General features: G+C 49.5%; 1 pseudogene; it reads right to left on the reverse strand.

Annotated features, from left to right (window-relative positions):
- Positions 1-2,809: 2,809 nt before the first annotated feature.
- Positions 2,810-3,804, reverse strand: LOC110560316 (glyceraldehyde-3-phosphate dehydrogenase-like; annotated as a pseudogene).
- Between the last annotated feature and the right edge of the window lie 11,542 nt (positions 3,805-15,346).

The following is a 15,346-nucleotide window of genomic DNA, read 5'->3' on the forward strand; positions in this document are numbered from 1 at the left end:
CACCAACTTTCCTGAGCTCGTATGGCAAGAATGGCAAAGTGCAGGCGTGAAGCAGCCGGCTTAGCCGTTTATTCACGATGCACTCACGTCTTCCTGAGGCTGGAGCGAGGGCTCAAGAGTCGAGAGAGAGCACTTGCTGCTTTTGCGGAGGACCCAGGTTCGGTTCCCATCACCCACATATACACATGTGGGCAAAACACTCTTGCTTAAAATAAAGTTTTAAAAAATTATAAATTTATTTGGGGTATGTGGGTGTGTTCACACACACTCACATACGTGTGGGTGCAAGGCATGTACATGACACAGTATTTACATGGGAGTCAGAGGGAGACTCCAGCATCCGTCCTCACCTTCCACGTCGCCTGAGACAGGATCTCTTGTTCCCTGCTGCCCTCACCGTGTTAGCTGGCTTGCAAACGTCCAGGGCTTGTGTTTCCACCTCCAGTCTGGGCTTAGGGGCACCATCATTACAGATTTATGTACCCAGCTTTGCGTGGGTTCTGAGGAGCCAGGCCCGGTCTCCACCCTTACAACGTGAGCTATCTCCCCAGCCCCTACCCTCACTGCATTCTGGGAAAGTGACAGTAACCATGTAAAAGCCAGCCCTTTACAAAGATTCCTCACATAGATTATGTCGCTAGGTCCCCATAACAGTCATTCTCCTCCTCAAATGACAAAAACTAAAATGTTGAAAGAATGAGTTTGTCAGTCCAGAGCCCGGACCCTGCTTCTTCCCCTCGGAGCGCGCAGGTACCGAAGCGTTCGGGTGCGGGACCCGAAGGAACGAAGCTTCACTGGGCAAGTTGGTCTGCAGGAGCCCAGCCAGCAGTGGACGCCCAGAGGGAGAAACCTCCTCTGCCACAGCTCTCCTGGAGTTACAGCGTTTTAACGACATAGCCCTTCCGGTGATACAGCGCTCTTTAGAGGAGGAGCAAGGCCTATGTAAACCTTGGGGGAGCGGGTAGGGGTTTTTGGGGGAGTGCCCATCACTGGCGGGGGCTGGGGGCTGGGAATGCTTCATTTGCACGGAGAGGAATTCCAGGGGCTGGGTTACATGACTTCCTCAAGAACTGCAAGGGTGGGGGCCTGCATGTGCCAGGCCACGCAGGCACAGAGCAGGCAGGGATCCATCCTTACTCCTGTCTCAAGCTGGGGATTCTCTCGCTCTGGCTCCAGGCCCGGTTCCCCTGGTGGCACAGTCTACAAGCCCCACAACTCCTTTTTGTTCAATAAAGGAGCGGTGTCGTCCTAGCCCTGTTCCCCACAGATAGGAAATGGGTTCTGGCCGGTTGTCGGAGACAAGAATACAGAAGACACTAAGCCACGTCGGTGAGCCAACTCGGTCTCATTGCACTCTCCCCGGGAGACTTTGGTCAGAAGGATATGAACACGTAGCTGCTGGACTGAGGGCATACTTCCTCAGGACTCGCCACTCGCTGGACTCGACGGCGAGCCCAAGAGAAGACTGCCGGAACCTGAAGTCTTTGTTGATTCGGCTCTCCCCTCAGTGCCCAGGAAAGAGGCGCTGGGGGGCAGGCCCAGCAGGGACAGCTGGCAGCTGGCTGCAGGCTCCCACAGTGCTCGAACTCAGTCAGCCCTGGCTTCCGCAGCAGAGGCTTCCTGTAGTCCTTTCTGTCTTTGATTGGCAGGTTTGTGAATTAAATTCACACAGTCTCAGGTGTCACTTTTAGGGTGGATTGTGAACAACCCTAACCAAAACATCCCGGGGCTGTTTCCATCTCCGTCTCCTGCTCTCTATCTCAGTGGTTTCCCCCCTTTGCTTTTTCCTTGACGTGAACCTACACTCTCTACATTTTCTTCTGCCCTTTTGTGATTGACTGTCACCCCTGGTAGAGGCAGGGGCACAGCAGATCTGTGAGGGACCAGCAGGAGTGCAGACAAGTCTGGGAGAGGTAAGGGGAGGGCCATAGCAGAGAATATTAGACTTGGATCTGGTCATTTGGGTTTTGAGCGCAGCGGGTGATAGAACAAATTCTGGTTATGAGAGGGGCTTTTGAGGGAGGAGGAGGAGGGGGAGGAGGAGGAGGAGGAGGAGGAGGAGGAGGAGGAGGAGGAGGAGGAAGAAGAAAAGCAGCAACCACCCCTGTGGGTCATCTGAGGCCACCAGTACAAAGAGAAGGAGAACCGGAAGTCTAGAACTGTGGCCAGTGAATAGTTACCCATTCCCGGCCCCATCTTCTTGCCTTGCGTTCCCTGTTCCCTCAGCTCCTCCTGGGAACCCATGCCTGTGTATTCTGGTGTGATGAAAGAGTTCACCTGACTCTTTCAGACTCTAGACACATCCTACATGTTGGAGAGAGAGAGAGAGAGAGAGAAGCAGCATCACCCCCTAGTGGTCTGGGCTCAGCACTGTGCCAAATTGGCCCAGGCAGGAGGTGATGGCATGCTGTTGAAGCCGAAATGACTTCCTGACTCCCTTAGCATTTCTGGCTGTTAAATGGCTTTTGTCAGAATGATGAGGTCCAAATGACAGCGCCTCACTTCCTCTGCCTTTCCAGCCAGTTTTACACATAAATAAGACATAGCTACCTACAATGCTCCAATGTGATTTGTTGTTGGTGGGTTTGGGTTTTTTTTTTGGGGGGGGGGGCGAGGTGCAGTGAGATTTATTGATGGTATTCAAGAGAGTAGGGCTCCCTGGACCCCTCCTGCTATTCTGGGGGTCTGGGATGGAAACTGTGAGGGAGACGCTCAGTGTCAGGGGCTGAGTCGGGACAGGGACTCCTCAGCAGCCGAGGGCCTCTCTCTTGCTTTTGTATCCTTGTTAGGGTGGGTGGTCCAGGACTTCTTACTCCTTGGAGGCCATATGGGCCATGAGGTCCACCACCCTGTCGTTGTAGTCACATTCATTGTCATGCCAGGAAATGCGCTTTACCAAGTTCTCATTGAGGGCAATGCCAGCCCCAGCATTAATGGTGGAATAGTGGGAGGCACTGTTGAAGTCACAGGAGACAACCTAGTCCCCAGTGTAGCCCAGGATGCCCTTTAGTGGGCCCTCAGATGCCTGCTTCAGCATCTTCTTGATGTCATCATATTTGGCAGGTTTCTGCAGTCAGCATGTCAGATCCACAGCAGACATATTGCGGGTAGGAACACAGAAGGCCATGCCAGTGAGCTTCCCATTCAGCTCTGGGATGACCTTGCCCACAGCCTTGGCAGCACCAGTGGATGCAGGGATGGTGTTCTGGGCAGCCCCACGGCCATCACACCACAGCTCTCCAGAGGGACCGTTCACAGTCTTCTGGGTAGCAGCGATGGCATGGACTGTGGTCGTGAGGTCTTCCACGATGCCAAAGTTGCCATGGATGAGCTTGGCTGGGGGAAGGGGGCCCTAGGAAGTTGGTGGTGCAGGGTATTGCTAGCAATCTTGAGTGAGTTGTCATACTTCTCATGATTCACACCCATCAGAAACATGGGGGCATTGGCGGAAGGGGCAGAGATGATAACCCTTTTGACCCCACCCTTCAAGTGGGCACCAGCCTTCTCCATGGTGGTAAAGACACCAGTAGACTCCACAACATACTCGGCACCAGCTTGCCCCATTTGATGTTAGCGGGATCTCGCTCCTGGAAGACGGTGATGGGCTTGCACTGATGACAGGCTTCCTGTCCTCAGCCTTGACTGTGCCGTTGATCTTGCCATGAGTAGAGTCATACTGGAACATGCAGACCATGTAGTTGAGGTCGATGAAGGGGTCATTGATGGCAACAATCTCCACTTTGCCGGATGATCAGGCAGCCCTGCTAACCAGCGGCCAAATCCATCCACTCCGACCTTCACCATCTGGTCTGAGGGACCAGGCTGGCACTGCATGAGAAGATGCAGCTGTCGTGTGTGTGTGTGTGTGTGTGTGTGTGTGTGTGTGTGTGTGTGCGTGTGTGTGCTATGTCTGCGCATGAGTGCACTGGATGCACGCTTGAGGCTTCTGGAAGCCAGAGAGAGCGCTGCGTGCCCTATAACCAGACTTAGTGATGGCTGTAGTCACATGGGGCTGGGAACCCAATCCAGGTCCTCTGCAAGCGCTCTTTAGGGCTGACTTCTCTGCAGCCCACTACAATGCATTCAGATTGCCGGGGGGGGGGAGGATTTTTTTTTAATCCTCATGGTTTAGTAGTAGATCAGGGCTGATTAGGAAAAGAAAAAAAAAATCTATCTTTGTTCTTATTTGGGGCCATTCTGCCAAGTTAAAGCAGGCGGATTTTCATTCATTTTAAAGCCAAATAAATAAGTAAGTAAACCTCTTAAATCAAGCCCCATCACATACAAACCTCTAATAAATAATTAATTTGGCAGAAGAGAGAAAGGACTGGAAAAATCACAGGCAGACATCGGGTGGGTAGAGGAGTTGGGGGGTTACCCCAGGTAATGGGCTGGGCTTTCTCAAGAGCCAAGACAGGAGAATGAAACGGCCAAGTCAGGACCAGCCTCAAGGAGCTCCCATTTGCCTTCCCTGTGTCTGTGCAGGCAAATCATCATCACAGTAATTGTGTCTGGACCCCTGAAGCTCCACCAGTCAGCCACCCTCCCCGAAGCTGCTCCCCTGCCTCTGTTAACAGAGAGTAAGAATCAGGTGGATAGAAGAGAGTGGTCTGAGCCCAGAAGCAGCCCCAACATCTGAGGGCAGGGCCTGAGGTCTAGACTTATCCTGGCCACAGGCAAGGGAGTGAGCCAGGCAAAAAGAAGCTAGGAGCCTGGCTGTTTCCATAGATACCGATTTCACTTGCATTTTATGACAGCTGTGCCAGGCTGCCTGGAGAGGCATTGTTTAGATGCCTGGGGACTGGGGTGGAAGGAAATGCAGTATGCAGGGTTTCTTTTAAAATCCTGTGCTTTCCCTCCCCATCTCAGGCCAAGGACACCCTTGATCTCTCTGGCAGGGGGCACCCCTGTTAGGACCATTGCCTTTAGGTGTATGAGATGCTCTAGGCCTTCAGCCTCCGGCACCATGAAGGTCAGTCAAAATGACCCTTAGAAGCAAGCCATTTTCAAGACCACTCAACTATCCTGGCCACAGGCAAGGAGGGCGACAGGCAGTGTGAGAGTGTCTCTGGGGTGAAGAATCACACCCAGTCTCCTACAGGGACTAGAAGAAAACCTTGGGAAACTTCCCATGTGCCCCAGTTCAAGAAATTGGCTCCTCAGACCTTACATTGTCCTCTCTCGATTTCTGTCTCTGCCACCCAGAAGGCCTTTCCTTCTCTCCTCTCATCTCTCAGATGCCCAGGCTCAGGCTCTCTCCTTTGCTAGGGCTTCATAAACTAGATTAAGATGTGTCTCCTGTCTCAGCAATGCCATGGGTGAACAAAACAACTGAAGGGTCAGCAGAGACTTTCTGGAGAAACTAACATTTAAGGGGGGCCTCAAGAGATCCGTCAGAGCTGAGAGATGGGAAATTCAATGGAGGGGAATTGCATAGGCAGAGGCTTGGAGGCAAGGAGAAGGAGGCAGTGGGGACCCTATCAGGGTCATAGACGAAGGAGTAACAGACAGAGAGGACCCAAGCTGCCTCCCAGCAGGACCACGAGAGACTTACTGAGAGCAAGCCACAGAGAGGCTTAAGTTCAGGAAGGACATGGCTAGATTTCTGTTTCAGAAAGACTGTTCTGATTACCAGACCCCATGACCTAAGACAAGTTCTGACTGTAATAAAATTTACATTAAAAAAAAAAAGTTCTGCAGAAAATAGCAGAGTGATCTCCTGTCATGGATGAAACCCTGGGTTGATCCCCAACAGAACATCAAAGGAAAAAAAAAAAGTAGGAAAAAGAAACTGTTCTGGAACATTGCAAGAATAGTTAGACTTAGTCCAGAGAGACCTCAAGGCTGAGTCATTGGTCCTCTGGCTGTGTTGATGGCGCCATCTAGTGGTAGAACTGCAGCTTGACCTCGCGCTTGCTTCTGAAGCGTTAGCTAGCAGCCCCTCAGTGAAATGCCTCACTGTCATTTCCGAATCAAATGACAGGATCCCAAGGAACAGTCACTTTACTCAGAGTCTCCTGGGGCCTAGGAACTACATTCAGCGGTTCCCATTTGATTGCCATTATTCCCTCTTCAAAAGTGAGGAAACGGAAGTCCTTCCCGCTTGGTAGAGCCACAGGCACTGAAGTTTTCCTGCCTCTATTTCTACATCCCCCCAGAAACATATTGTCACATTCAAAATGTTCATACGAGTCAGAATAAAAATGAAACGGTAAAAGAGAGAGACGAGCTTTTCCTTTCTTCCCTTCTGTCCGTCTCTCCGAGCCTGCACTTGTTTGTCATGAATGTCAGCCAACGCGCACCTGCAGGCTAGACTTGAGTATGATTCTAGGAAGAGCAATTGCAACCAGAGTTTGCAAAGTGTGGGGATCTGTGAGCCTGGTGCCAATCAGAGGTTAAACGGGTTTTATTTCTATAGACTGTGTGGCTGCTTTCTGCAGAGCAAATGCTTCCTAGGCTCGGAGAAGAATGTGGGGCTTGCAGCCCGAGAGTGACAAGCATGGCTCCAGTGGTCACGCCTATGGCAGTATCAGCTGCCATGTTCCATGTCTGTTGTATTAGGTCCTGGTTGCTGTCATAGAGAACCATCATAAATGTAGTAGCTCAAAACACTGACTTGTTGCCCCACAATTGTTCAGGTTATGGGTCTGAGGCCTTTGTTCCTGTCCAGAGGCTTGAGGGCACCATTTTTCCTGCCTTCCCCAGCTTCTGGGAGCTGCTCACACCCTCTGACTTTAGCCTACCTTCAAAGTCATCAGCGACCTCTCGAGGGCTCCCCTCTGTACTCTCCTGATTCTCTCTCCCTCTTGTTTCTCTCCCTTTTTCCATCTAAGGACCCCTGACGTTATGAGGCTCATCCATCCTCTGAGGATAATCAGGAGATGGCTCGGCAGGTAAAATGCCTGCCCCAGTGTACCTGGGTTCAGATTCCCAGCACCCATATAAAGCTGGGTGTGATGTCACATGCCTGTAGCCCTGGAGCTTGGTGGGTGGCCCATCTAAGCAGATGGTGGACATCAAGTTCGGTGACATGCCCTAGAAAGGTGAAAGGTGGAGAGCAGTAATAGAACATACGAATGTTGACTTCTAACCTCCACGTGCGTGCACACAAGTAGATACACAGAGTCGCACACATACATAAACTACAGAGAGAAGAGGAGGAAGAAAACCAAGGCTGCATTAGGGCATTAGCTTTAATCAGAAAAGTGTCTGCTTTGCAAGTGTAGGAACCTGAGTTTGATCCCCAAAGCATGAGGTCGTGAGCTTGTAATCCCCCCACTAGGAAGACAGAGATGGCACGAAGCCAAAACTTGTTACCTGGCCTAATCAGGAATCCCCAGGCCAAGTGACAGGCCCTGGCTGAACAAACATGGGAATGGCTCTTGAAGAATAACACCCACACTTGGCCTCTGATATCCACATGAATGTGCAGACATGTGTACATTCCCCCTCATGCTCACGCAGAAAGTCCACACATATGGGCACACGTAAATTCACAAAAGAATACAATCCTCATGTCAAGGTGACTTGGCTATCAAGATTGGTATCAGCACCCTCATGAGTTCCAGGAATTAGAATGTGGACATCTCTGGGGGTCACGTCTCTGGTGTACAACCATGTACACTGAGGCATAAGAGACTGAAATGAGGTCACAGGTGGCAGCATTATAATCCCAGCATTTGAGGGGTGGAGGCAAGAGCTGAGGGTTAGGCATTCAAGGTCGCCCTCAGTTACACAGTCGGTTCCAAACCAATGACATGAGATCCTGTCTGAAAAAACAAACAAAGAGGTTTAGGCCAAGGGCGGTGGAACATGCCTTTAGTTCCAGCTCTGGGGAGGCAGGAGCACGGAGATTTCTGTGAGGTCACCCTAGCCTACATAGCCCGTTTCAGGCCGATCAGGGATACACAGAGACTCTGCCTAAGAAGAAAAGGGTGGTCAGCCTAGATGCTTAGACAGTGTTGCTCCTAGGTGAGAAGCTGCAGGCCCAACAACGATCTTAGAGATACCGAGACAACCAACTAAGAAAATCTTGCAAAGCTCCCTCTTTGTAGAAAGGGTAGATGCCTTCAAAATGGGGGGGAGGGGGCATTCTCTCTCTGTTTCTGTCTCTGTCTCTCTCTCTCTGAAACAAGTATAACTCAAAGATCTAGAGCCATAGAGAGACAAGCATCAGACACAGAATCCCCAAGTTCAACGTTCTGCCTTACAAGTAGGAAGGAGCCAGGGCAAAGGGTGGTGATGATGGAACCTGTTGCCAAGGGAGGTGAGATGAGAAATAAACTATGCATCCCTGTTAAAAAAAAATATATATAGAGAGAGAGAGAGAGAGAGAAGAAGACTGAAATGTAAGAGAAGAGGCACCACAACAGCTCTAAAGTATTCAGTGTTTTAAGATCTGGCTGAAACGTGGAAAAAGAAAGCTACCCTGAAAACAAAAACCAAAAAGCTCCTAACTCGGCTTGCTGAATTTTAATGACATTTGGAGGCCTTTCTACACTGGGCACAAAGTCAAGAAACCATAAATTTTTAAAAGATGGATTTGATTTGATAAAAACATAAACTCTCTGCACAGCAAAACACACTAAAAGCAAAGTTACAAGATGAATGATCAGTTGGAAGTTTTACAACACGTGGAAAAAGGAAAAGCAGCCGCAGTCCATAAAAAGAGCTCATAAACCAACAAGGAAAGAACAGATCCCAAAACACACACACGAAAAAGCGGTGAGTAAACTATTTCAAGGTAAAGAAATACAAATAACCAACAAACATTCGAGAAATAATTTTGTTCCTCAAGTAATCAGGAAAATGCAAATCAACAGGCTCCTTCCTGCCCATCTATCAGAAACCTGAGATGGGGGATGGCAGGGATGGTGGGAACGTTGGCTGAGGTGCCCTCTTAAAAGCTACCCTGGCACCTAGGAGGTCTGTTTGAAAAGTGATCATGACACTAAGCAACTTTTCAAGTCTATCTCTTCTGAAAAGTTAATTCCGCCTCGAGAAGTTTTCCTCCATTTGCTCAAAACAGATTCACACTCAAAAATGTTACTTCAAAAGTTCGTAACAGAAAAGAAAATGTGGGTGCGAGAACCCTGCAGAGCTTAGAAAATGTCCCCAGTGATGCCGGTTCTTCAGAACCACAGCAAAAAAGAAGAGGAGGAGGAAAAGGAAGAGGAAGGGAAAGGGGGAAGAGAGAGGAGCCCAAACCGAAAAGGCCTTCAGAACAGGCTGAATGAATTCCTAAGACAGGAATGTTATTTCAGTATTAGCCAGATGAGGTCGACTTTTACGTACTGTGAAGATTAGCAGGACGTAAGTGAAGATGGCAAGTGACGAGATCCTGTGCAACACACTGGTCTCCTTCACATCAACATGCATGCGAACAGAAGGTGGCCTGGGGGCACACACAAGGCGCTTTGGGCAGTCACAGGAGTGGGAGCTTCGGATGGGGAGTCCCTCGCCGCTGAACGGCTTCACCTATATGTTTGATCCCCCCCCCAGTGTATGCTATTTGTGCCTTATGCCTGCCCATTTGAAAATATGGCTGTGCAATGTGAAGAAGCCTACAGTGTTTAGAAAACGTTCACAGTGACGCTGGGTTTTCAGAAAAACAGCATCGATATTTCCGCTCTTTGAATGTTAACTGACAGTCAGAGACCCCAGACGCCTGGAAATGTCAGAGCCAGATCATGCAGTTAAAGGAGACAACATGGGCAGCCCAGGGCAGACGTGGGCTGTGGAGCCGAGCAGCTCCAAGACAGTCTGCTCCTGCCTTTGCTTCCCGTGCCTGGGACCTAGACCTTGCTGGGTCTTGATAAGGTGGAGAGACAAGTGTGCATGCCACAGTCTTGACATACACAGCACGTGGTAAAAACATGATAAGCATATGGTAAAAACATGGTAAGCACATGGTAAACACATGGTAAGCATGTGGTAAAAACATGGTAAGCACATGGTAAACACATATTAAACATATGGTAAGTGCATGGTAAGAACATGGAAAGTATATGGTACACTAATGCTGCATCTGGGAAACAGCAGAGAGGTCTTCACAAGGACTTCTAGAAATGCAGCCGGTGTGGGAGCAGGCTGCATGAAACACAGATGTTGTCAGTCCTGGATGAACCTGGAAGCGGGCTACGGCCATCAGAGGACCCAGCATTTCACACACTTTAGAGTCTTGTCAAGAACTTAGATCATGAGCCTGAAGGAGTCCATTCTGGGTTTCTAATTCCCTGGGTCTAAGGCAGATCTTGGGGGTTTATCTCAAGCGACACTTCAGAGGTAGTGTAGCGACCACACTTTGAGACCACTGACATGAGCACCTGCCCTTCTCTACCCTCTGTCTGAGAACCTGACTCTGGTACCCTCTCTATACACTGCCCCGAGGCATTAAGAACTCTGAGACATGCTCTGGCCTTCAGGTGACCAGAGGGCGACCACTGCAGTCCTCGCCAGCTCTGCCCAAGGTGGCAATGGGACAGCTGAGAGAACCCAAGACTCAGAGCCTGGGGTGGAGCTGTGAGCCAGACCAGCTCTGGCCTGGGTCCCGCCTGTTTCACAAGCTCAGCACAAGGACAGGAAGTGTGCCCCCCTTCTGCCTAAGCAGATTGGGAAAGATAACTTTGTTAGCAGAGGGCTGGGCCGAGGGGTCGTGCTCTATAGAATTGGCACGGTCGGCTCTCATGCATGAACTGCTCTGTTCAATAGAGGGCCCCGCCTTGCCCTGACAACTGTCTGGGCTGGAAATCCTCTCTAGAGTGAAAGTACCCCCTGCTCCCCCTCCAGCCCTCCCTGTGTCCCTCAGGGCATAGGAGCCCTTGAATTTCAGCCAAATGGTCTGATAGTGAGGAATCTGGCTTAAGACCAAAGATGCCAGGGAAGAAAGACACGGAGGGCAGAGCATGAAGCCTGGTCCTCCGCAGGCAGCACAAGCTAGAGAAAGCAGACACTGATTCCCACGCCGGGGAAGCAGAGAACCTCAATCTCCCTCCAGAGGCACCGACCTTCTCCCTAGCAAAGTCAACGGTAGCGGTTACCGTTTATCAAGAGATGGGTGGCCGGCACTGGGCTCACTTACACACGTCGGTTCGACTGTTAGGCCAGCCCTGTTCCCTCCCGGTTAGGAGCTGAGACCTCTCACTCCTGATGTTGATATCCACCAGGCTGCTGTTCGTTTTCTGCAGAATGACAGGCAGGTCCAGGATTCAGCACACCCAGGGTTTGGTTTGGTTTGGTTTGGTTTGGTTTGGTTCGGTTAGGTTCAGTTCGGTTTGGTTTCCTTCTCCTTTCCCACTGCTGAGCCTCATTGCAGAGCAGATGTATGTGAGAGGACCCTTTGCACACTCCATGTACTACGTAGGGACCAGGTCTCATCCATCTCCTCCTGTCCGGCAAAGTGGCTGCTTAACATTATCTAGGGCAGAAAGAAACGGGCCCGTCACCTGTTGGACATAGTGTCATATCTCATTTCTTGATGTTGATGGAATTTGGAGCAGACTCCAGTAAGCAACTGCCCATGGACTAAAGAAAAATAATCAGGAAATATTAAAATTTACGCCCCTCAACATTTTTGCCCTTGCCACTCTGCCTCAGCCCCTCCACGATCTCTGCGGGTTAGAGCCTTCATGCTGAATTGCCCATGCCCTCATGGCTTACCAAGGCTTACCTTGTCAATGACATCTATCTGAGCACCGCCCTCCTCCCCCCATCCCACTCAGCCTCACGGGTGGGTCCTCAACGGGTACTTGTCTGAGTGTCCAGATACTGCTCACTAAGTCACGAAGAAATATCCAGGGAGGTGATCTGGTTTGCACACGGCCCTGTGTGGTGTATCTCAGCCCCCCCCCCCCCCCCCCCCGTACACAGCAGAACAGCAGAAGCTGAGAGATTGTTCATCTTCTATTCCCAGTCTCCAAAGGGACGGACTGAGTGTAGCTTCCTCAGGCCCCAAAACCTTCCTGCTACCTGCTTCTGCCAGCAGAGCTCCGCTACTTAAGTGGCTTAAGTTAAAATTTGCCTTTGAATTTAGATTACTTCTGGTGTTTCGAGATTTAGAAATCAAATAAAGCCAAGGGTGGCAGCTCACACCTTTAATCCCAGCACTCAGCAGGCAGAGGAATCAGATAGATCCCTGCGAGGTAGAAGACCAACATGGTCTTCACAGCAAGCTGCTCCCAGCCAGCCAGCACTAAACAGTGAGACTCTGTTTCAAAAAAGAAAAAGAGAAGAAAAACCGAAGCAAGACAACCTTCATGAGCAGACTTTCCGCCTCCCACTGAAGGAACTACAAGACCAATTCTGGTTTCTGGCAGGAACTTTCTCAGCAACGCTAAGGTGAGCCTCACTCCCCACCTCTTTCCAAATTTGTCTCTGGAAGTGCGAGATTGGGTGTTGAGATTTTCATGGGATTTTTAGCTGCAATTAGAACTGACAATAAAAATTAATCATCCAGGAGTGTCGGTACACATAATCATAGCTCATAGGGATGCTGAGGCAGAAGGATCAAAGTTCCAGACCAGCCTGGGCTACATGGCAAGCAACACCCCTTCTCAAAAACAAACAGAACAGAAAAAAAAAGCAATTCATTTGTTTGTAGAGTGTTCTGTGATAACCAAGTAAATAAGCAAAGAAGGTGCTAAATTAGAAAGCTAAGCAAACATCACAATTTAATCCTAGCATTCAGGAGTATGGGGCAGGAGGACTGCTGTAAGTTTAAGGCCATCATGGGCTACATAATAGGTTCTGGGCAACTTGGGCTACAGAAGAGACCTGTATTAAAAAAAATAAAGGGAATGAAAAGGAAATGAGGGGAGAGAAGGGGAGGAGAGAAAGAGGGGAGGAAAACATTTAGAGAGAAGATGAAAGAGAGAAAGGAAAACAGGAGGAAAGGGAGGTATGTTCCAAACCTATGATACTGCAATCAGAGTTATTTGTCATTCTGTCCATCTTTACCCAAATACGCCCTCCACAAACGTTCATACAAGATGGCACTGGATACCACCACATTAGCCAAGGTCCTATGGTCACCCAGGACAGGTGAAGACAAGCTTTGTAGGTTCTGGAATTTCTTAGAGAAAGCAAAACTACAGGGGTGAACCTGTGAGATGTTAGTCTCAGAAATAACTTTCTTCCCCTCTCACTTCTGATTTCTCACCTCACTGATGCTGTGGGGACAGTCTTGACCACCTATCTATCGACAATGGCAGAATGCCCTAGAAAGCAATGTCCCAAGTACATGCAGGTCTCCAGAACTCGGGAGTTCTGAAGTCATAACTGTGAAGTAAATAGGGAAATGTTAAGGAAAGTGGAACCTGTGGCTCACCTAGGTTGACGTCACTCCTTCGCACTGCCACCGTTAAGATGAAACATGCCCGAGGCCACAGAGAATAGCAGGGAGACCAGAAGTGAGAGGGAGGTCATGAGCAAGCACTGCACTTTGGGGAAGGCTGCTTTACCCTTAATTCCTGTTTAATTGAGTATTTGTGCAATGATGTTGCCTGAAAGGATCCAGATACCAACTCTTTTTGCTTCATTATTTCCACGAGTAAATTTGTGGAATAAAATAGCCCAAATTGTGATTACAAGCAATGGTGGCTGCTTATCCTCCCAGCTCCCTGGGAGGCTGAGGCAGGAGAACTGCACCTCTGAGGCCAGCCTGGACAACTGAGGTAAATTACGTCTCAAGAACAACAGCTACGACAATGACAAAAATAAACACGGTTAAGAGCACATACTGCTCTTACAGAGGACTCAGAATTCATTCCCAGCACCCATGTCAGGCAGCCCACAACTACCTCTAACTCCAGCTGCGGGGGTTCATGTGCCTTCTTCTGGGCTCCATGAGCATCTGCTCTCACACATAAGCATACCTACACAGACACACACCATATAACATATCATTAAAAAGAAAAGAATTTGTTTTAAACCTTTCATTGAGAAAAAAAAAATAGTCACAACGGTCACTTTTATAGCTGTGTAATAGCTATTCCCAGATACTGGAAAGGGTGAGGATTTCAGACAGCACATGTCTGTGCCCTCTACATTGGCTTCCCAGTGTCATTCTTTATGGGGCCATAGTGATACTCCATCCAAGATCCTTTTGGAGAGCAAAACATCAGCCATCATTTACAGAAAATGGGAAACCCTTTCTGTGAATTGCCTCCACTCAACTGCGGCCTCTCAAAGATACCTGTAACTCTAAGAAATGATACAAAATTGACAAGTGATACCCAAGCCCTTTAGAGTCCAAAGTTTACTTTTTTATTCATTACATTCCTTTGAGACGATTACCCACATGTACACATGCTGGCCACTCTCACCCCTGCCTTCCCACCATCTCCTTCCATACCACTCCTCCCCACAAATCTCACCCTCGTATTCATGACTATTCCTTTTGCTTTGTGACCCAGTGAGATGACCCACAGCTGTCTGTACGGCCATGGGTTTGGTGCTGTCTGCCGGGAGCTGGTACATTCAGCAGTGGGTACACAACAAAGAGAATGGTCGCCCTCGCTCAGAATCTCTCAGTAGCCAATAGTTCAGAGATAAAAGGTAGAACTCCTTAAGCTCCTCCTCCTCCTTCCTTGACTGACAGTTGATAGGGACAGTCTCATGGGGGCCCAATGCAGGTAGCTCCAGTTGCTGAGAGTTTAACAAAAAGGAAGGCGATTCATAGCACTTCACCCCATCTGGCCCTGCATACTTCCAGTCGTCTGTGATTCAGTGTTCCCTGAGCTTTGGAGGGAGTGGTATGTCTGTCTTGTCTAGGCTGGGTCCACAGCTGTGAACCATTTGAGAATGGGAGGCCGTGGGTCTCCGGATTCACCAATGCTGTTTACAGGCAGAGGCTTCTCTAGGATCAGCTTTTGTCTGTGGGGAGAAGCACAGATGTTTAGAAGACAGTTTGCCGCTTTGTTGGCTTAGTTACATATCAGTTGACTAAGTTCCCCGCTGGGGCTGGCAGTCCTCCTAGACCTCGGTTGTTAGCTGGGCTTAAAGTACGCGGCATGGACTGTTGCCTCCCACCCCCACCATCACACTCCAATCAGAGAGCATTTGATTACCCCCAGCACGGTCAAGCCACTTTGGTACAGGTGAGGCAGGCCTATTTTGCCCAGCAGGTTGGACTTTTGTCCCATGGGGTTCAGAGCTGGACAGGGTCGTCATGAATCACCCTTTCTCCTACAGCATCCTGCTTAGCACCCTATGCTTTTACTGCTAGCCAACACGGGAGGGATCCTATCTCAGTGTTCACCTGTTTTCTCTCTACCTTACGATGTGTGTGGTGTCTCGGTAGTCTGAACATAGGCTCCAGCTTAGCAGAGAAGAATGGCGAGAGCCTGTG

Source organism: Meriones unguiculatus, chromosome 10 (assembly GCF_030254825.1).
Source record: "Meriones unguiculatus strain TT.TT164.6M chromosome 10, Bangor_MerUng_6.1, whole genome shotgun sequence".
In the NCBI taxonomy this organism is placed as follows: domain Eukaryota; kingdom Metazoa; phylum Chordata; class Mammalia; order Rodentia; family Muridae; genus Meriones; species Meriones unguiculatus.